The 21,078-nt window shown below is 58.0% G+C and overlaps 1 long non-coding RNA gene across 1 annotated transcript; it reads left to right on the top strand.

Moving 5' to 3' along the window:
* Positions 1 to 6,028: 6,028 nt before the first annotated feature.
* On the top strand, positions 6,029 to 9,451 carry LOC129037395 (uncharacterized). The gene is made up of 3 exons (XR_008502790.2): positions 6,029 to 6,664; positions 6,974 to 8,076; positions 9,135 to 9,451. It is a non-coding gene; the product is annotated as an uncharacterized LOC129037395 (long non-coding RNA).
* Positions 9,452 to 21,078: the final 11,627 nt, after the last annotated feature.

Below are 21,078 nucleotides of genomic sequence, written 5' to 3'. Positions count from 1 at the left end.
GGGGTCAGGGTCACTGTGGGGAAGTCCAACGGGCAGTGCGGAGCCTCCGCTGGGGGCATGGGAGGAGCCTACCAGCCAGCATGTCCCAGAGGAAGGAGGGGCTGAGGGTCAGAGGTTGTGGGAGAGAAGAGGCAGTGGGGCAGACCCTCTCCCAAGGCCATGGGGATGGAGGAGAAACAGTGCCTTAGGGCCTGTCCTGATCCTCCTCCAGGGCCTGCTCAGAGTGGGAGCAGCCCCTCCTCCCTTCCCCTCCACCACCCAGGCACAGGTGCAGCCTCCCCCTGGCCCGGGGACCTGCGTGAGGTCAGCCCTCAAAGCACTGTCCCTTCTGGCTCACCTGGGCCCAGGGTGAGGCCCGACCCCACGGTGGACCCTGAGTCACTGCAGCTTCTGTGCCCAGCTAGGGAACACAGCCGCCTTCAAGGCCAGGACTGGGGAGGGGCTCGGCTTTTCCGGCCCTCGGACACCACTCGACTCTTCCTGCCTGGGTGTTGGCAAAGAACTAGCACGGCCTCTGAAGCACTGAAAAGACAAGGGCCCTCTCTTTTCCAGAAGGTCCCAGAGCCCACCATGAGCAGGCACAGTGTTTGGGAAAAGCCCGGGGAGGCGGCGGGGGCTCTGAGGAGCGGGGGATTCTAAGGGGTTATAGCTGCGCTGAGCCCTGGGCTCCTCGGATGCCTCAGAAGGAGAAGGGGGCTCCTTTGGGGGCATCCTCCCTGCATCCGGGGTGTTTCAGGGTGACCTCCCATAGTGCCAGCAGGGGCGGCCCCTCAGTCTGGCCGGAGAAGCCCAGCCACTGTCCCGTATGGTGGATGTCAGGCCCAGTGCCATGTTTCCGAAGGAGGGAAGGGGTGAGAGGCAGCAGCCAGACACCCCGCTGAGCCTGCCCCGACCCTGAGCACGTGGGAGCTGGAGACGGTGTCACACACCTGGCCTGGCTTTGGGACCATCCCTAGGGCTTCTGTGGGGAGGAGGAAGGAGGAGCAGACGTGGAGGGGCTGCCAGGGCCCCAGCAGGTGGGGTGGGGACAGGGGAGAGCCAGGAAGTGTGGGCGCCTGGGGGAGTCACAGATGGAGGTCTGGTACCTAGAGCCTGGAGAACGAGGGCTCTCGGGACAGAGGGCCTCAGACTCTGGCACACCAGCTGTACCTATGACAAGCTCCATGGGGTAAGAACCAGGCACCTGGATGCATGGCTGTGAAGCCCCCACCCAACAGGGGCCCTAGAGGCACAGACTCCAGGCTCCAGCGGGGAGGGCACTGCATCCCACCCTGGGCGCATAGCTGTGAGGCCCCCACCCCACAGGGGCCCCAGAGGCACAGACTCCAGGCTCCAGTGGGGAGGGCGCTGCATCCCACCCTGGGCGCATGGCTGTGAGGCCCCCACCCCACAGGGGACCCAGAGGCATAGGCTCCAGGCTCCAGTGGGAAAGGCCCTGCTCCCCACCCCTGCCCCCGCCCCAGGCTTCACTGAGATGGCCCCCGGGGACCCCGGGAGCTTTCTGTGACTGCTTGGCAATGGGTTCCCCAAGGCCTGGCACAGGCTCTCCTTAGAGTCAGGCTGTGGACCCAAAGCCTCAGGCCAAGTCTCAGGACCAGATGGGCAGCTCTGGAGGCCTCACCCTGGACTCTGGAGAGGACCCCACAGTCCAGGGTGAGGTGCGCCCCACTGGGGGCAGCGCTGCCCGTGGAGAGGACCCCACAGTCCAGGGTGAGGTGCGCCCCACTGGCGGCAGCGCTGCCCGTGGCCGTCTCCATCCATCTCACCCTGACGCAAGGCCGGCTTCCTCTGCGTCCAGTGGTTGGGGCCTTGGAGAGGCCAGCAGGGCCCGTGGGGGTCACGTTTCTTTCCCGTGGCCTCAGCTCTTTTCCCAGCAGGCCTCTTTGCAGCTGGGTGCAGCAGCCAAGCCCTGGAGTCTTTGGAAAACTGTGGCCTGGCGGGGGCTCAGGCAACGCCACCTTACAGGGGACACCCACACAGGCGGTCCCGAGGAGGGGTGTGCTGCCGCCCTGAGCTCAGCCAGGCATCGCCATGTTGTCACCGTCAGCTCGGGTGGCACCTCTGGGGCTGCCCTCTCGGCTGCTACTTCTCATGAAACTGATGGGGACTGAACATGAATGATGTGGCTTATAGCTGGGTGCCCCCATCCTGACCACAGGTGCCACGCCAGGGGAGCCACATTCTCTTCCTGATTCTATCTCCACGGGTACAGAGACAGAAGCTGCCATCTTTAGAAATAAAACTTTTTTCTAACTACAAAATAATACAGTTTAATATAGAAAATGTGGAAAATGGGGTATTCGGGGTGGATATTGAGAAGAGAGAAGCAACACCAATTCTACGTGCGAGGCGCTGGCACTTCCCAGCATAGCCTTGTGTTCTTGACCCTGGGGTGGCCTGGGCGTGGCCTGTGGGGTCCCTGTGTGCAGGTGTGGAGGGGGCCCTGAGTCGTGCAGGGCAAGTGATCAGGGCCCCAGGCCCAGGCTGCCTGGAGCGAGATGACTGGGCCTGGCCCCTGAGGACTTGCTCTGACAAAACCCCCCGCTCCCCTACTCCTGAGCCCCTGCAGGAGCAGCCCTGGGAACGTGGGGAGCAGCTCCTTCTGCCTATGTGCTCCGGACTCAGGAACTCTGGAGAGAAGAAACACGACCCCACAGGCCCCGCCTGCCTCTCCTGCGGTCTCGAGGCCCCAGGGAAAGCCCCCGCTCTAGGCAGGGGGTTGGGTGCCCGAGCGAGGGTGTGGGGTGAGCAGGGTCCTGGGCATGTCAGGGCTGCGCGGGGCTCCAGCGGGCCGGGTGTCTCCTGCCCTGCAGGACCTGGCTGGCCTGGTCTGCCCTCGGCTGAGCCCCACCTGAGGGAGAGCTGGGGTGGGCTGCCTCGTTTAGGACCGTGTAGTCGTCTTTCACACACAAAGCCATGTAAGTCCATACATGAGTCCTGTTGAAAGACAAGACATGGAATAGGAGTGACATCCGTCCCCAGGCATGAAGTGGAGAGCACCACGCTGTGTGGGTTAAACACTGGCCAAGCACGGCGTGAGTCAGAGCCGGGGACCTGGCCAGATGAGGGCTGCATGCAGCTTTCACACCCCAGGCACATGAGCACTGCCAAGCCCAGCCTCAGCCAGCAGCTGCTCTGCAATGTGGAGTCATCAGTGGCCCCAAGGACGGCAGGTGGGGGTGGCCCTGGGACTGAATTAGGCCGACACCCAAGGCCTCTGTTCCTTCCCGTCCCTTCTCTCCCTTCGGAGGATCAAATGAGAGTTTCTAGGAAAGAAGACATGGCCAGGCCCTCCTCCAGCGCCCAGGCAGGGCTTGAGCGGACGCCTGTGTGACCCCCACATCCCTTCTACCCTGTAGCTCTCTGAATCCGATATCCCAGTGGGAAGAATGAGGAGGGGATAGGCGAGGAGGAGGAAGAAGAGGAGACATGAGGGTTAGGAGGAGCACATCCTGAGTTTGTGAGGCTTCACTGACCTCTGGCCTCACAAACACACACAGGCCTGAGCTCCGGATATTTCTCCTGTTCTGGAGACAGTGAGAAGTGAAAGAGAAATGGCTGCCCCTGCACCACTTACCGCAAAGGAGGCTCAAGGCTGGGGGGCCCCTCTGCCTTCCAGTGACGGCCCGTGCCACATCCTAACCCACTCAGCAGGTGAGCTGCAGGCTGCCAATGCACTGGTGCTACTTGCCTCTGGGTGTCTGGGTGGCTTTTGTGCGGCTGCGGCAGCTTGCGGGCCCACATCCCAGGCACGGGTGGTCCTGAAGGTGCTGGGGAAGGGATATGCCCTGGGAGGCAGGATGTCCACACTAAGTGGGTTGCTCACCTCCACTGGAGGAGAGATGGCCAGAGGCATGGATGCACACTGACTCGTGGACGCACACTGACTCGTGGACGCACACTGACTCGTGGACGCACACTGTCTCGTGGAGACTCGTGGACGCACACTGACTCGTGGACACACACTGACTCGTGGACGCACACTGACTCGTGGACGCACACTGACTCGTGGAGACTCATGGACGCACACTGACTTGTGGACGCACACTGACTCGTGGATGCACACTGACTCGACGCACACTGACTCGACGCACACTGACTCGTGGACGCACACTGACTCGTGGAGACTCGTGGATGCACACTGACTCGTGGACACACACTGACTCGTGGATGCACACTGACTCGTGGACGCACACTGACTCGTGGAGACTCGTGGACACACACTGACTCGTGGACGCACACTGACTCGTGGATGCACACTGACTCGTGGATGCACACTGACTCGACGCACACTGACTCGTGGACGCACACTGACTCGTGGATGCACACTGACTCGACGCACACTGACTCGACGCACACTGACTCGTGGACGCACACTGACTCGTGGACAGCCGCTGTTTGACGACACCGTCGAGGAGGGAGGGGCACCTGTGGAAAGGTGTGGCAGGGTGGTCGGGGCAGAGGCATACATCAGCCTATCTGATGCTCACGGCTGGAGGATGCCGCGCCCTGTGAATGCTCACTGAGGACCTTCCCGCGCACCGGGGCTCTCCATGTGAGAATGGACAATACGCCACCTTCCCAGCTGCCCCGTCCTTCGTGCGAGAGCGTGGGGATGGGTGGCCACAGTGGCACTGGGGAGAACACGAGGGCTCCCCAGCAAGCGTTTTCTCTCGTGGAGGTGGCTCTGGTCACAGCATCACTGCAGGGTGCGGCCACAGTGACGGCCAATGGAAACTGGGCTCTTCTTTTTTTTTTTTTTTTGAGACAGAGTCTCGCTCTGTCACCCAGGCTGGAGTACAATGGCATGATCTCGGCTCACTGCAACCTCCGCCTCCCGGGTTCAAACGATTCTTCTGCCTCAGCCTCCTGAGTAGCTGGGATTACAGGCACCAGCCACCATGCCCGGCTAATTTTTGTATTTTTAGTTGAGACAGGGTTTCACCATGTTGGTCAGGCTGGTCTCGAACTGCTGACCTCGTGATCCGCCCGCCTTGGCCTTCTCAAAGTGCTGGGATTACAGACATGAGCCACCGTGCCCGGCCAAAACTGGGCTCTTCTACGGTGGCGAGGGCAGAGCTATTCTCTCTGGGGTGGGTGCTTGTCTGGGACTTGTCACCATCCCTTACTCCAGGGCTGTCTTCAGCACTGTCACCCACAGTCTTTCCGAATGCCTTATTCAGATGTTATAATTTCCCACACAATGTTCCTGACCAAGAAACGCATTTTACAGCAAAGGGGTGAGGAACGGATCTGTGGCCATAGGATCCCAGAACCGTGTCCCCGCCACTCAGGAGCAGGCGACCTGAGCAGAAGGGCTTGGCGCTGGCGGGCAGGGGGAGCCCTGCCATGGGCGGCCGGGGGGGTAGTGGGATCCCCGCCGTGGGCAACCCCAGGGGCGGTGGGAGCCACACTGTGGATGGGCAGGAGGCCCTACTGGGTGTGCTACCAGAAGGGAGGTCCTGACTGTGAGTTCAGGTTCCTGGCATGTTGAACAAAGAATCGAACAAAACTCACAAAACAACAAATAACAGAGTAATGAAAGCGCAGATCCTTTGCAGCGAACGTGCACTCTACAGAGGGGACGCAGACTCCAGCAAGTGCTCCAGAGCCCCCATTAGAGTTTGTATTGGGTGAAACAATTTGGTAACACCCCCAGGTGCCCTTTCGGGTCTTTGATTGGCTGCACCCTATGAAGGACTGGCCTGCGGCCAATCAGAGGCTGAGGTGGAGACTCCTGTCTTGTTTTCCCAGGAAGGAGCCTGCGGCCTGTGTGCTGCCCAATCCAGCCAGGAACCGGCGGCACCTACTGCCCTCCTGCTTCTGCCTTAGCCCTTGGTGACCCCATTCCCTGTTCTCCTGCCTCAGGTGCAGGGCGATGGTTCTCAGTCAATGCTGGGGCCACAGCCGGGGCTGGGGCCGCCCCTTCTGCACAGGTCCCGGGGGTGGCAGTGAGCAATGCTCTCGCTCTGGCTCTCAGCGACCCACGTGCAAAGCGCCCCCCCACCCACCCCACCATCCTCGACCCCGCAGCTTTGGGCTCTGCTGACTTCAAGGCTTGATTCTTCTGCCAGGAGAACACAGCAGGTCCCTCCGACCGCAGTCGGCCTCTCCAGCCTGTCATGCCTCTGGCCATGAGGCGACCCGCTGGAGTGATGGATTCGGGTCCCTCCCACCCACAGGGCGAGGGGGTGCATTGGTCTGCTTGGGCCGCTGGAACAAAATGCCACAGCCTGGGCGAGTGACTGACATTGCTTCCCCACTGCTCTGGAGGCTGGAGGCCGGAGATCGAGGTCCCTGACACTATTTCGGTGATGCCGGAGCCCAGGAGGAGTCCACCAAGCCCCAGCGTGGCCATAAGCACCTTCGCAGGACCACGGAGTCGCTGCAGGTGTTCAGCCCTGTTGAGAGTGGCAGTCGGTGTCGATGGTCACATCTCAGTAACTCATCGTCACCAGCGAGTACCACAGAGCAGACACAACCGCGCTTCTCTGTAGAGCCTCCAGTCGATGCTGAGAGCCACTGGGGCGTCTGACACCCAAGGGTGCAGAGACGTTCACTCCGACTAAGTCCAGAGACCGCGCCCTTTCTAAGGCCCTGACTCACAGCCACCCCATGCTCATTGTGCCGGATGTTTCCACAGCCACAAAGACCGTACGTGAAGGTGGGTGATGCAGGGTGGGCACTCCAGGTACAGAACCCAGAGGTGCTTCCCGCCCCTCTTCCAGGCCTCGCCCCCGCCCCCTCCCTCAGCAGCAGCAGGGTTGGGCCGGGGCCTTCCTCGACATCCACCATGTATTCCAGTGATAGTTTAAGTCGATCCCACACTAAATGGCCCACTAAAAACACGATTTTGCCTCGGGAAAGCTTCTTTCTGAGTTTAGTCCACATGCTGATTTCATGCTCTGTTCAGGGGGTGAATGTTAAAATCTCTACTTAATGTGAGATGCAGCCTAGTGCATATGACTCACAGAAACATGAAGCTACAGTGGACGCCTGGATGAGACACAGATCACCTTCCAAATCTGAGCGTGGCCTTGGGACCAACCAGGCAGCCAGGAAGAAGGCAGAGACCAGAGGGAACCCAGGTGCCCTCAATCCCAGCCTCCTCTATCCCAGCCTCCTAATCCCAGCTTCCTCCATCCCAGCACCCCCACTCCCAGCCTCTGTGATCCCAGCCTCCCCTAAAGCCCAGACTCTATGAATCCCAGCCTCTGAGGTGGGAACTGTTAGTATCCCCACTCCATGGACAAGAAAGCTGGGGCCTAGTGAGGCTAACAGTCTATCCTGATGGTGTGAGGGAGGGATCGGCCTCTGAGGGCTGCTTCCACCCGTCTCACCAGTGGCTGCAGGCTCCAGGTGCCACTTTCCTTAAGTCTATGTTCTTTCCAAGCATCCTGCTGCTCCAGAAGCTCTGGAGCTGCCAGCACTGCGAGAAGCGATGGCACTGCATGCAGGGTGAGTGTAGGACCGGGCGGAGCTGCTCTGTGGCTGGCGGGCACATTCTTTGTCAACATGAGCATCTCTCACTGTTCCTAGACCCACTGGCTCCCCAGCTTCCTTGGAGCCAGGCGTGGCCACAGGAAAATGTTTAGGTCAATGACAGGTGAGCAAAAGTGTGAATACAACCTCCAGGAGTTTTCTTAAAGGATGGGACAGGCCCTTCCCCTCCTCATGTCTCCTTCTGGCTGCCTGGAAGGCAAATGTGAGGGCTGGAGCCTGAGCAGCCACCTTGGGACATCAGGAAGGAAGCCTGTGCTGCAATGGTAACTCAGTGACTTGGCGAGACTCACAGAGCCTGCATTCCCAACACCTGGTGCCCTATACCAGCCCCGGGCCCCTTCTGTGCGTATTCTTAGTGTGGGAGAAAAATCAGCTTTGGTCTAGCTTAAGGCTCTGGGTGGGGGACGGAATGGGATAGAATGGGGAGTCCGGTTCCCCCAGCTGAGCCAGGTGACCGTCCCTCAGGAAACGTTGTTAACAGCGGTGTCTGGATGGACCAGCAGAGGGCACTCGCACCCACAGGGAAAAATCGTGCGACCGGGCTGGTCCTCCGCCAGAAGACGCCGCTACACAGTGAGTCATTCCACAAATCCCTGCTCTCATGGGATCTCTGGAGATAAAGGCAGTTGAGAATCGACAAATAGGACTCCTTCTCCGTTTATGAAATTTGAGCTGCCCTTAGACTTCACGGCAGAGAATATAGAGACAGTAAACCCTGGGGTTGAAGATGGGACCGCGAACCTGGGGGCACTTTCCAGGGACGGATGCTTCGTGTGGGGGCATCCCGGGGAGGGGGTGCCCTGGAGCCTGAGTCAGTGCCAGGCACCTTGAGTCTAACGCTCTCAGTGCAGTTGCCTCCTTTGAAAAATAAAAGGTTTGGACAAAATAAGCTCCAAAGTCTCGTTCTGGTTTGAAATTTTTAACAAGCAGAACCACTTAACAAGCAGAACCAGTTCCAGTGTCACCGAGGACCTTTTGGAAATGACTTTCAGCCTCTGCCTCACTCTCAGCATCAGGCTCCTGGGGAGGGACTGGGGGTGCTTCAGGGAGAGGGCAGCCCCCAGCAGAGGGAGGGGAAGCGGCCCAGGGACACCCCTCGGAGGGGCCTGAGGTGGGAGATGGCACCAGCAGTGCCCCAGTGCCCACGGTACCCCAGGGGCGGCTCAGCCCCACCTGCGTCCATGTGTGTCCCTGGGCACGGGTGGGACGAGGCCCCTCGGGCTGGGTGGGGCGCTCCCCTCCTGACAGTCTGAGTTGCACCCTCAAGTACTCAGACCCAGCGATTTCTCCCTGCTGGCGACACGGGGCAGCAACACAGGCGCCACGCTGGGTTTTATACAAGACACTGACTGCATTCTGGTCGCCACCCGCCTCACAGTGGAAGATGATGTGGATATGCTTTCCCGGAGGTGCCTGCGGCTGGGGCCTGTGGAGCCTCCTTGCCCTCTGTCCACACCAAGTCCACTGAGCAGCCATCAGCTGGCCTGGTCCTTGGTCAGGCCAGACACAGGCCCCTTCACTATCGTGGGCGCTCTCTGCCCTCAGGCACAGGGGCTCCCAGGGTCTCTGCAGTGCAGACCCTGACTACCATCCACCCCACACAGCCATTTCTTTCTTTCTTTTTTTTTGAGATGGAGTCTCGCTCTGTCGCCCAGGCTGGAGTGCAATGGTGTGATCTCGGCTCACTGCAATCTCCGCCTCCCCATGAGAGGTGAAGCCAGCTGGACTTCCTGGGGTTGAGTGGGGACTTGGAGAACTTTTCTGTCTAGCTAAAGATTTGTAAATGCACCAATCAGTGCTGTGTCTAGCTAAAGTTTGTAAACGTACCAATCAGCACTCTGTAAAAACGGGCCAATCAGCACTCAGTAAAATGGACCAATCAGCACTCTGTAAGATGGACCAATCAGCAGGATGTGGGCGGGGTCAAATAAAGGAATAAAAAGCTGGTAGCCGCGCCGTTAGCGGCAAACTGTTTGGGTCCTTTTTAGTGCGCTGGTATCTTTGTTGTTTTGCTCTTTGCAGTAGGTCTTGTTGCCGCTTGCTCTTTGGGGCCGCGCTACCTTTATGAGCTATAACACTCCCCGCAGAGGTCTGCAGCTTCATTCCTGAAGCCAGCGAGACCACGAACCCACTGGGAGGAACAACCAACTCCAGACGCGCCACCTGTAAGAGCTGTAACACTCCCTGGGAAGGTCTTTGGCTTCGCTCCTGAAGTAAGCGAGACCAGGAACCCACCGGAAGGAAGAAACTCCGGACACAAAGAACTGCAACACTCACCCGAGGGTGTGTGGCTTCATTCTCGAAGTCAGCGAGACCAGGAACCCACCGGAAGGAAGAAACTCCGGACACAAAGAACTGCAACACTCACCCGAGGGTCTGTGGCTTCATTCTCGAAGTCAGCGAGATTAAGAACCCCCCGGAAGGAACCAGTTCCGGACACACCAAGTTCAAGCCATTATCCTGCCTCAGCTCCAGAGTAACTGGGATTACAGGTGCACGCTGCCACGCCCAGCTAATTTGTATTTTAGTAGAGTCGGGGTTTCACCGTGTTGCCCAGGCTGGTCTCGAATCCTGAGCTTGGGAAACCCACTCACCTCGGCCTCCCAAAGTGCTAGGATTACAGGCGTGAGCCACGAGGCCGGGCCCACGTGGTGGTTTCTACTCCGGACTGACTGTGCTGAGTCTTGGTCACTCTGCAGAATCCTGGCGCGGACTGGGGCCTCGGCCAGGGGAGGGCTTGCGAGGAGCCCCGGACCTACTGGCCTTTATAGGGTGACGGGAAGCTCATCCCAGGATCCCATGGCACTTGGTCAGGGAAGCCTCCCCAGAGAGGCCCAACTCACCAGATCCAGGTGGGGAGTCAGGGTACCAGTCAGGCAGTGTTCCCGCCCCAGCCATACTGCTGGCTTCCGTCCCTGTGGTGGGGTCACCCAGGCGGCTCACGCCTCCATGCACAGCCTTGTGGACACCCCCACGCCACCCATAGTCAAGTCAGAGCCCACAGGGCAGATGTGGCCCGCCACGAGGGGATGGTGGGCCGGGAGGGTCCTCTGTGAGCAGCGCCAGGTTCCTGATCTCCCCAGGGCTGCTGGGGGATGGGGTGGGGCAGAGGAGGCCACCTTCCCATTTCCCACTTTGCTGGGTCTCCCTCTCTGCTGTACAGCGTTGGGGTAGGTTACACACCCATGACAGTGTGAGGACTGAGGGTGCGTGCTGGAGCCTTCAGGGCTTGGGTGGAGAGGGTAGCTTGTCCCCCTGGGGCCTGGGCCAGAGATCCCATTCTGAATGCGGGGAGCCAAGATTCTACCGGGATCCTGGCCTTGTGGGTCACTGTGACGGCCCAGAGCTGACTTTATGTGACAGTTTGTCCTGAGATTTAAAACTGAATATTTAGACAGTGGGATCTGGGCATCCACTTCAACCAAGGATGGGGACAGGCAGCAGAGGGTGGACGATGCAGGAAGATGCTGTAGGACCAAGAACAAGGGGGCTGTGGGGCAAAGGAGCAGCATGAGGAGCCATGTGTGCCCACTGCCACTTGCAGCCTCATTTCTCAACCCGACTGTGATGACTGTCGCTTGCTAGAAAGATGTTCTGAAGACACAACGAACTGAGCATGCGCCACCCCGACTCCTGCTTGAGCCACTCCATTCCTTAAAGACGGTACCTGACTCATGTCGTTGCTGTGTCCTGCACGAGATAAGGTCTGGCAGGGTTGGTAATTATGCCTCTGGGATCTGTAACCAGACATTCTCTGTAACCATTTTGTATAATCCGGACGTTCCCTATAATCCAGATGTTCTCTGTAAACTGAAGTTCTCTGTAATTAGACTTTCTCTATAACCAGTTCTCTGTAATCTTCTCTATAATCCAGACGTTCTCTGCAACCAGATGTTCTCTCTAACCAGACATTCTGTATAATCCAGACATTCTCTGTAACCAGATGTTCTCTATAATCCAGACTTTTTTTTTTTTTTTTTTTTGAGACAGTTTCACTCTTTTTGCACAGGCTGGAGTGCAATGGCGAGACTCGGCTCCCTGCAACCTCCACCTCCCAGGTTCAAGCGATTCTCCTGCCTCAACCTCCCGAGTAGCTGAGATTACAGGCACGCACCACCACGCCTGGCTAATTTTGTATTTTTAGTAGAGACGGGGTTTCTTCATGTTGGTCAGACTGCTCTCGAACTCCTGACCTCAGGTGATCTGCCCGCCTCGGCCTCCCAAAGTACTGAGATGACACGTGAGCCACCGCACCCGGCCCCGGGTGTTCTTTTTAATCCAGATATTCTCTGTAATCCAGACATTCTCTATAACCAGACATTCTCTATAATCGGACATTCAGTATAATCCAGGCTTTCTCTGTGACCAGATGTTCTCTATAATCCAGACGTTCTCTGTAACCCACGCGCAGCTGTGTGACTCTGCTCTTGTGTGACTTCTGTCTATAATCCAGATGTTCTCTGTAACCCACGCGCAGCTCAGTGTGACTCTGCTCTTGTGTGACTTCTGTCTATAATCCAGACGTTCTCTGTAACCCACACGCAGCTCAGTGTGACTCTGCTCTTGTGTGACCTCTGTGCACATTTCGAGCTGCATCACCAGAGCTGTGCCAGGAGCTGGGACTGTTCTGCAGCAGCCTGACCATGTGCCTCTGAAAGACCCCTCCCGGGCTGCAGTGCTCAGAAAACCTTCCAAATAAGACGAACTTCGCTTACTTAAAAGCTTGACTCCTTTTATAGTGGACAGGGCTATGAGCTGAGGGACACGAGACGTCCAGGATGGGAGGGCCGGCCTCGGCTCAGGCCCTGCTCCCTCACCAAAGGCTCTGTGCTCTGTTCTTCTGAGCCAGCTGTCCTGAAACGGAGGCCCTTTTGCGACCCAACTTGGTCTGTTGACGGGGGACAGACACCAAGGCCATGTCTCACACCTGTCATAGCCAGCGCCCGGCCCTCCTTCCCGCCTCCCCTCCTTCCCTGCTGTAGCCTTTAGTGTTCAGACCCTGACTGTCCTGTCCTCATTGGGGCCGATGCCCTGCCATGCCCCCCAGGAGCCCCCATGCTCGGCAGGCTTGGGCTGGGAGGCGCAGTCCCCAGTCTCCAGCAGACACCACCTTACCCAGGAACATGGCACTTTCCTCATTAGGGTGACATTTTCCTCATTAGGGAGCCTCTCACCTCCCGAGTTGCAGCACCCCTGCGCCAGCGTGGCTGGTCTCCAGAGTCATGCAGGAGCATGGCGGGCTCACCTCCAGGAACCAGAGGGTCCTCTGGGGGTCGGGGCACAAGGGGCCGCCCTGACCTCCCCAGACCCCAGTGCGATTCCCGCAGCTCTCGTCCACGAAGCACCAGGCCTCGGCCGCATTTCTAATCTCGTGCTCCCTCCTGGAAATCCCAGACGTGACAGATCCCAATGGGGTGATGCTCACATCACTGAACCAACTCCAGGACACTGGAGAGCTGGCCATGTGGGGAACCCATGGATCCACCTGGGCCCTGGAGCTGGGGATGTTGGCAGTGTGCGGGGAGGCGGCAAGGCAAGACGGGCAGGAGGAGGCAGCTCTGTCCAGGGCCCAGGCGTCCCTCACGCCCTTTCCAGGCACCCGCAGACTTCAGGAGTCTTAGTCATCGTTGGGTGTTTGGGGCTCTCTAGTCCCAGTAGGCGCTGGGACTTTCACTTAAACCTCACAGCTACCACCCTGGTGCTATCGTTATGGACGATCGGACTTTTGAGAAAATTGGGCACCTGTTGCCAGAGCAGCAGTTAGGCCTCAAGCCAACTAGGCTCCAGAGCTCCTGCCGCCAACCATCATACCACAGGGCACAGTCTCGGATATTAAATGTCCAGTTGGATAAAAATCAAGACCACAATTTCTCATTGCACTGGGAGCTTCCCCACGCACCATCTCTGGGCTGACACAACAACCTATGGCCCTGGGTCCCTGGAAATAGATCCTGTGTGTTGTAAGTGGGCCGGCCTGGTGGTCAGGGCTGCGCATGGGGCCTCTGGGCTGTGGCTGGGTGATGGGGTCCTGTGATGGGGCGTGTGTTGGGATGTTTATGACCTTGAGAATCATGGTTTCTGAGGGAGACCAAGGCCTCTGTGTCAGGGCCAGCCTGTTGGGGGTTAGGGGCAACTGAGCTCAACACCAACAAGCAGAAACAGGCAAGTTATCTCTTGCTCTGTGCCTCAGTTTACTCATCTGTCCATCGTAGTAACACTTGTGTTTTTAAGGATTCTGCAAAAATAGCATCATGCGTGTGAAATGCTTGCAGGTTCCTGGAATGGACAGTGCTGAGCAGAGATGGCTGTTGTTCTATTTCAGCAACCGAATGCCAAAAATACGGAGGAGGCAGTGCAGCATGGAGGCAGATCTGCCTTATGAAATGGGCAGGGGCCCCACGCGCGGGAAATGGCACAGGCCTTTGGAAGAGTGTGTGGCACTTTTTCAGGAAATGCAACATCTTCCACTCTGTGATCCGGCTGCTCCGCCTGGTGCTTACCAGAGAGAAATGGACGCAGACGTCTACACAGATGCAGGCACAGGAAGGTTTGTAGCCGCTGTATTTCAATATTTTAATTGCCCCAAACTGGAGATGACACGGAGTCCAGGCTCAGGAGCACGACTGGCAGCTGTGGCACGTCTGTGCCATGGAGTGCTGCTCAGCACCAGGGGCAGGGGCTGTGGATGGAGCTGTGGACACAATGTCAGGACCACGGTGGGTGAGGAGACGACGGGGAGGCGGGGGCCCTGTCCTGTGGGGTTCCGGAGCAGGCAAAGCATGCCTGGGGCAGAGATGGCCAGGCCAATATTACCCCTGGACGAGGGCCGACAGCAAGGCCAGGACTGAGCTTTCTGGGGTGGTGTTGATGCAGGTGGACACAGCTGTCTACACGGAGTCCACATCCCCCACTGCCAGCATCTGTACCGGAAGGCTCGGTTCACTGGCAGTTTGTCCGCAAGGTGGTGCTCAGTCACCATGCACAGGACATTTTTGACCGAAAGTTCTGTTTTTGCCATAAATTGCACCCTGACCACACCTGCCCCTTCTGAAAGCACCTGGTGCCCAGATGTGCCCATCCCCGGCTGCATTTCCTGAGTATGAAACTTGCAGGAATTTGTAGCAGGGAGGATGGGACTAAGATTATGTGTGTGTGAAGTGGGCGGGAGCTACCAAGAGCCCTGAAACCACTCAGGGTTTTGCTTGGCCATAAGGAGCCATGGAGCCTTCTAGGTTGAGGGAGGCCTTTGTGGAGAAAGAAGAAAGCACCTGGATCAAGAAGGTTATTTCAGTGCTTATCATCATCACCTTCTGGACCGTAAGTGGCAGGCACACATGTTGAAAACAACAACAGAAGACAGAGGCTACTTTGACTCAGATGTCTGGGCAGGCAGGGCTGGCCAGGAAGCTGGAGGCGGGACTGACCACGGCCTCTCTGCAAATCTGTGTCGTTTATTCCCTGACGCTGGTAGCCTAGGGGTCCCCCTGCCTGAACACCTTCTGGCTCTTCTTAACTGCTCTGAACCCCTGGCATCAACCTGATGGGCGGGCGCTTCCCCCATGCCTCCTCTCCCTGCACTGCCCACCCCACGGCTGACCTTCCCTGGATTCCTCACACACCCCTTCAGTGCCTCTCACTTCCCTCCTGATGGAAGCCATCTCAGGACTGCTACCTTGGGGGGTTTCCCTTTGTGTCCCCAGCCACATAAGGTATCTCATTCTCTGCACATCCCCGTACCGTGAATGGATGGATTGGTGGATGGGTAGATGGATGAATGGGTGGATGGATGAACAGATGGATAGGTGGGTAGATGGATGGGTGGATGGAAGAGTAGATGGGTGGGTGGGTGGGTGGATAGATGGATGGAAGGATGGATGGATGAGTAGATAGGTGGGTGAGTGGATGGATGGAAGGATGGATGGATGGATGGGTGGATGGATGGATGGACAGATGAGTGGGTGGGTGGGTGGATGGATTTATGGGTGAATGGAATGATGGATAGATGGGTGGATGGATAGATGGGTGGGTGGATAAGTGGATGGATGGATGAATGATGAGTGGGTGGATGGATGGATGGATGGATGGATGGATAGTTGGGTGGGTAATTGGATAGATAGAAGGGTAGGTGAATGGATGGATGGATGGATGGACAGATAAGTGAGTGGGTGGTTGGATGGATGGATGGATGAATGGATGGATAGGTGGGTGAGTGGGTGGGCAGATGGATGGATGGATGGATTGATGGGTGGATGGATGGATGGATAGATAGATGGGTGGGTAGGTGGATAGATAGAAGGGTGGGTGGATGGATGGATGGATGGATGGACAGATGAGTGGGTGGGTGAGTGGGTGGATGGATAGATAGGTGGATGGATGCATGGATGAATAGATGAGTGGGTGCATGGATGGATAGATGGGTGGATGGGTAGATGGATGGATGGATGGATGGATGGATGGATGGATGGATAGATGGGTGGATTGGTGGGTGAAAGGATGGGTGGATGGATGTATAGATGGATGGATGGACAGATGAGTGGGTGGGTGAGTGGGTGGATAGATGGATGGATGAATAGATGGGTGGGTGGATTACTGGGTGGATGGGTTCATGAGTGAATGAAAGAATGAGTGAGTGAATGAGTAGGTGAATTTGTTCCTCAGGCCCTGGAGCTGGATCTACCTTACTGTCCCTGAGTGGCCTGTATCTCATGCACCAGTCTCCGTGAACTATGCTCCACACAGAGGCAGGAGCCTGACTCCTGAGAGATATGGGTGTAACCTCTCAGGGTGTTACTCACTGGGACCATCCAGGAGCTCCTTGCAAAAGTAAAGGCTCCTGGTCTCCCAGTAGGCAGAGCCTCAGTCTCCAGGATGTGGCCTGGGGCCGGCATTTTTCCAGCCCTGGGTGGGGTCCTTTACATCAGCCTCTAAGTGCCCCCTTAGGAGGGACTGGTCTTTCCACTCAGCTCTTTGTGTCCTTAGGGGCCAAAACATCTCCCTGCACCCTAAGGGGATGACCCTGCTCTGGTGCACCAGGGCACTTATTGTGTGTCCCAAGAAAGGAGAGGGCTGAACCTGGTTTTTCTTCATCAGAAGGATGGTGCGGCCAGCCTGGGAGGAGGGGCTGCCTGGGAGAAGGCTTCTGCATGGCTGTTCAGAGTGCAGCTGTGCTGGCTGCCCAGTGCCTCTTGTCTCAAGGCACAACTCTCAGGTGGACGGAGGACAGAGGCCCTGGAAACCATGGGCCTGGCTTGTCCCCACCCTGGTGCTGCAGCTTCAGCTCATGGACCAGAGCTCCTGCCAGTCCCCGGGCCCGCAGAGTCTCAGCCTCCTTCCTCCTTGCTCAGTGTCTGTGCTTGTGTCTGGAAAGGGCATGAAGCAGAGGTTGTGACATTGGCCCCAGACACTCCCTCCGAGAGCCCTGTACCCACCCTGACCTTCATGGGCCTCTCGTCTGGGAGACACAATGTTATCTGATCGAGGAGGACTCCCCACTCTGCATCACTGCTCTCCTTTCACAGAGACACAGGGTGTCCTGCAGGGAGAAAAAGGGCCCAGCCAACTGGCTCTGCACGAAAAGTACCCTCTGGAGAAGGATTTATCCGTGCGCTGGCTGTTCGTGCAGCCAGAACATGTGGTCTCTGAGGCCAGCACAGGGAGCACAAGGGACACGTAGCCACACACCCCCCCGCCCCCACCCCCCAGTGCTGGTGGCTTCATTCATTTCAACAAATTAGGAGCAAAAGCTTCTCAGTCAATCAGGGTGGGCCTGTGGAGGAGGTGGTGAGGTGACAAAGGCGGAGCAGCTGGCTGTGTGTGTGTCTGTGTGTATCTGTGTGTGTCTGTATTTCTCTGTGTGTGTGTCGGTGTGTGTGTCCCCATATCTGTGTCTGTGTATGTCTGTGTGTATCTGTGTCTATTTCTGTGTGTATCTGTTTGTGTCTCCATATCTGTGTGTCTCCATCTGTGTGTTTCTGTGTATCTGTGCATGTCTGTGTGTATTTCTGTGTATATCTCTGTGTGTGTTTATCTGTGTGTGTCTGTGTCTATCTATGTCTGTGTGTGCACAGATCCACACTGTGAGATGAGAGTCCAGGGTGCTATGTGTCTGGTCCTGGTGGCCCGAGGGGGGCACCTGATGTCGCTGTGGATGTGACTTCCCTGGGCCTGAGTCTGTCCCCCAGTCTTTCGGACTCCCATGACCCTCAAGGGAGCCCACACCATCCTTCCCACCCACTGCCGCTTACCAGGCTGAATCCTTGGTGGGCCACAGCCCCCACCACCTGCGTGCAGCAGTGCCCAGGCCACTCACGAGGGAGACAGAGCTCACGGGCATCTGCAACCGCCTGCACTCAACGGCCACAGGCTCCTCCTTGGGAGGCACCTCAGCAGGGCTTGGGCCAGCGTCCCCTGAGCGCCTCTCGCTGGAACAGGCTGAGGCAGCCTGGAAACCCAACCTCGATGGGGAGCCTGGGGCCCACAGGGCCGCAGGATCAGGTCGCAGCGCTGCGCCAGGCCATGGGTCAGGTGGCCAAGTTTCCATGTTTGCAAGTTTCAAGTGGGGCAGGTCTCACCGTGGGGAGGGGCCCGTGGGCAAGGACTGGCCCAGTGACCTTTCGGCATCAGGCAGGGCTGCAGGCCAGGGAGGCAGGCCAGGCTAACCATGGGGGTTTCTGAGCACCTTGACCCTGGGGATACCCCAAGACTGATCTTTCAGCCCAAATCCCGGAGACCCATCTGGGATGTCACCCCTCACCCCACAGCACTGGGTACGGCTGCTCAATGAGCCAAGGCAAGAACCAGGACCATGTGCCCCTGATTGGCTACTGGAACTGGGCCGTGGACCCCACGATTGTGGCTCAGTGTCCCCAAACCCCTGCCACGGCCCAGGGGAGACCACCACCCTGACCAGACCACCTTGCCTGCTCCACAGAAAAACGTGTGCAGAAATGTTACCGTTCCCTCAACCCTCACCCCATGACTGGCCCCCACACCTGGCTAGTCAGAGCCTTGCATTGCACCTAAACAGCACTGCGGGGGCAGGCCCTGGAGATGGCTCAGACCTCTGCCCCCAGGAAGTCCCCAGGGGGCAGGAGCACAGCCACCCTCCCAGTGGGGAGCCCCAGAGCTTACTGCAGAGCACATGAGTGGGAGTGGGAGGTTGTAGAGACACTCTGAGACCACCGAGAGCCCCTCCAGCACTCAAGCCCTCCCTGGAGCCCAGCCCAGCACCAAGCTCACAGCTCCAGCCGCTCACCGGCTTGCTGGGCCCAAATCCCCCTCCTCTTCTTCCTAGCAAGGTGACCAACGGCTGTGGCCCTTGGTTTGCTCTTCTATAAAATGGGGACAGCCATGGCCCCTCCCCTAGGGCTGCCATGGGAAGAAAAGAAGTTCTTACAACAAGCCCTTAGCTGCCTCCTGGCAGGTGGCAAACACACCCCTTGTGCTGAGCTCATTGTTAAAGAAAGAAAGAAAGAGATATCAAAAAGAAGAGTCTAGTGACAGGAGGGAATGTTTCAGAGGGAAGAAAAATTATTGAATCCGGCCAGTCAAAAGCCAAGTTTCTTCCTCAAGAAAAGCAGAAGTTGCCTTCGTTGGCATCCTCACCAGGCTGGGGCAGGCGCCAGCTCTCAGCCCCTGTCCCTGAACAGAACCTGCTGCCAGGCGGAGGCTGCACCCAAAAGCCAGGCCCCTGAACGTCTGGATGTTTCGTTTCCGCTCTGCTCAGAGTCCCCTAGAGCCCAAATTCTATCCTAGGCCCAACCCTGTGCACGTCACCCACCCTGCAAAATCCCAAAGGCAGCCGCACCTTAGACACGGATTCCTTAGTCTGAGAGAGGACACACCCACCCCCCACCCCCAGGGCCTCGAAGGGCATCCTCGGATGCAGGAGGCACATGACAAATGCAGGGGTGACTAGGGGAGGGTGGCTTGGTTTCTGCCGCCTGGGAGCTTCCTCTCACCTGTTCCAGTGGGTGGCCACGTGGCCAGTGCTGGGTCAGCTGCCTGTCCTGTCATGGGACCCCTCGGGGTCAATGTGGCCTCAGGAGGACTGGCCATAGGAACATGGCGAGGACACATCCTCAGGCCACGGGCAGCTGGTTTTGCTGACGTGGGGTGGGTGGCTTGCCGGCCACCACCCAGTGAGTGGGCAGGGGTCTCGGCCAGAGTGGGCACTGGAATGGGGCTGGAGGAAGGTTCTAGAAGCAGGGAGGGTACTGGAAGAAAATGAACTCTGCTTTGGGTCATCTGCGGACCCCAGGAAACTCCTGCTGTGGCCTTGCATGCACAGAAAGCTGGGAGCCTCTGTGTCCGCACAGTGAGGGCGTCCCTGGCTGGATGCACCTTCTGGAGCAGTGGGGATGCAGGATCCTCCCCATCGGCTTCTGTTGTGACTTGCTCCCTGGCTGCTGTCCAGTAGCCGGGCACATGTCCAGCACCCTCCGTCGCTGGGCACTGCACATCCCAGCCACAGCCTCACCCCAACCCCTCCCGTAGCTCCTCTCTTGGCTGGGGGCCAGCAACACAAGGCCGGGCTGCTCAGCTTAGCCTGAACGTGACCTCCGTGGATGGGCAACGGCTGGGGTCCCGGAGCAGCTCCTACTCCTGTAGGTCTGCTGCAGGTCCCCCACTGGCCTGGCCCTGGTGAAGGTGATCCCAGACCTGGCTGAGGGTCAGCAGATGCCCGGCCCTGTGGCGGCCGCCCCCAGCAAGGGGCTATGCCCTGTAGCTGCACCATTCCTTAGGCAGCGCTGTCTCCATGACACCCTCAACCCTGGGCCTTCGTCTCCAGGAAACGCCACTGAGCTAGCTGCTCACAAAGGGCAAATCGTGGACCAACAGACCATGCGGGAGTAGAGAGCTGAATGGGACACTTTATTTCAGCAGGTGAAGTAGCACCTTTGCAAACAAGGTGCAGAGCACCAAGGGGGAGTTTCAGGGAGTGCCTGGGCTGGAGGACACAGTGGGTGTGCACCTGGCAGCTGGAGTTACAAAGCGAGCCTGTTGTCTCTCCCACCACAGAACCTGCCCAGAGGGAGGGCCCAGCCCACAGAACCAGGGAGCAGTCTCACGCCCAGCACCATGGGCCATGGAACAGGCTGCGGGGATGGGGCTGGGCCACCTTCGCCTGGTCCTGGAAGTCAGGAACAAGAGCAGCCTTCACAGAGGACAGAGCGTGCAGAGAATTCCCCTGCGCTGAGTCATCTCATCCTTGAGCCCGTCCTAGGGCGGAGGCACCATTGTTCTCCCAACTCCGGATGTGAGGAGGCTGAGGCCCTGGGAGGATTTACCTCAGCAAGGGGGTGCAGGAGAAGTACATCAGTCTGCTGTTGGGTCGGTAACACTGTATAACAAGTCAAGCTGCCGTTACTTTTCCCTGCTCACTGTCCGGGCCTGCTGGTCTAGGCTTATCGGCCCTTCTGGGCCGTGCTCTGGGCTGAGGTTGGGCCCAGAACCTCTCTCCAGGTCTCTCACCCTCCAGGAGCCGGTAGCCTTACCTGGGATGTGTTTCTTTTCTTTTCTTTTCTTTTTTTTTTTTTTGAGACAGAGTCTCGCTCTGTCACCCAGGCTGGAGTG

Source organism: Pongo pygmaeus, chromosome 4, assembly GCF_028885625.2.
Source record: "Pongo pygmaeus isolate AG05252 chromosome 4, NHGRI_mPonPyg2-v2.0_pri, whole genome shotgun sequence".
NCBI classification, from domain to species: domain Eukaryota; kingdom Metazoa; phylum Chordata; class Mammalia; order Primates; family Hominidae; genus Pongo; species Pongo pygmaeus.
Note: the sequence above shows the minus strand (reverse complement) of the source record. Positions and strands in the feature narration are given on the sequence as shown.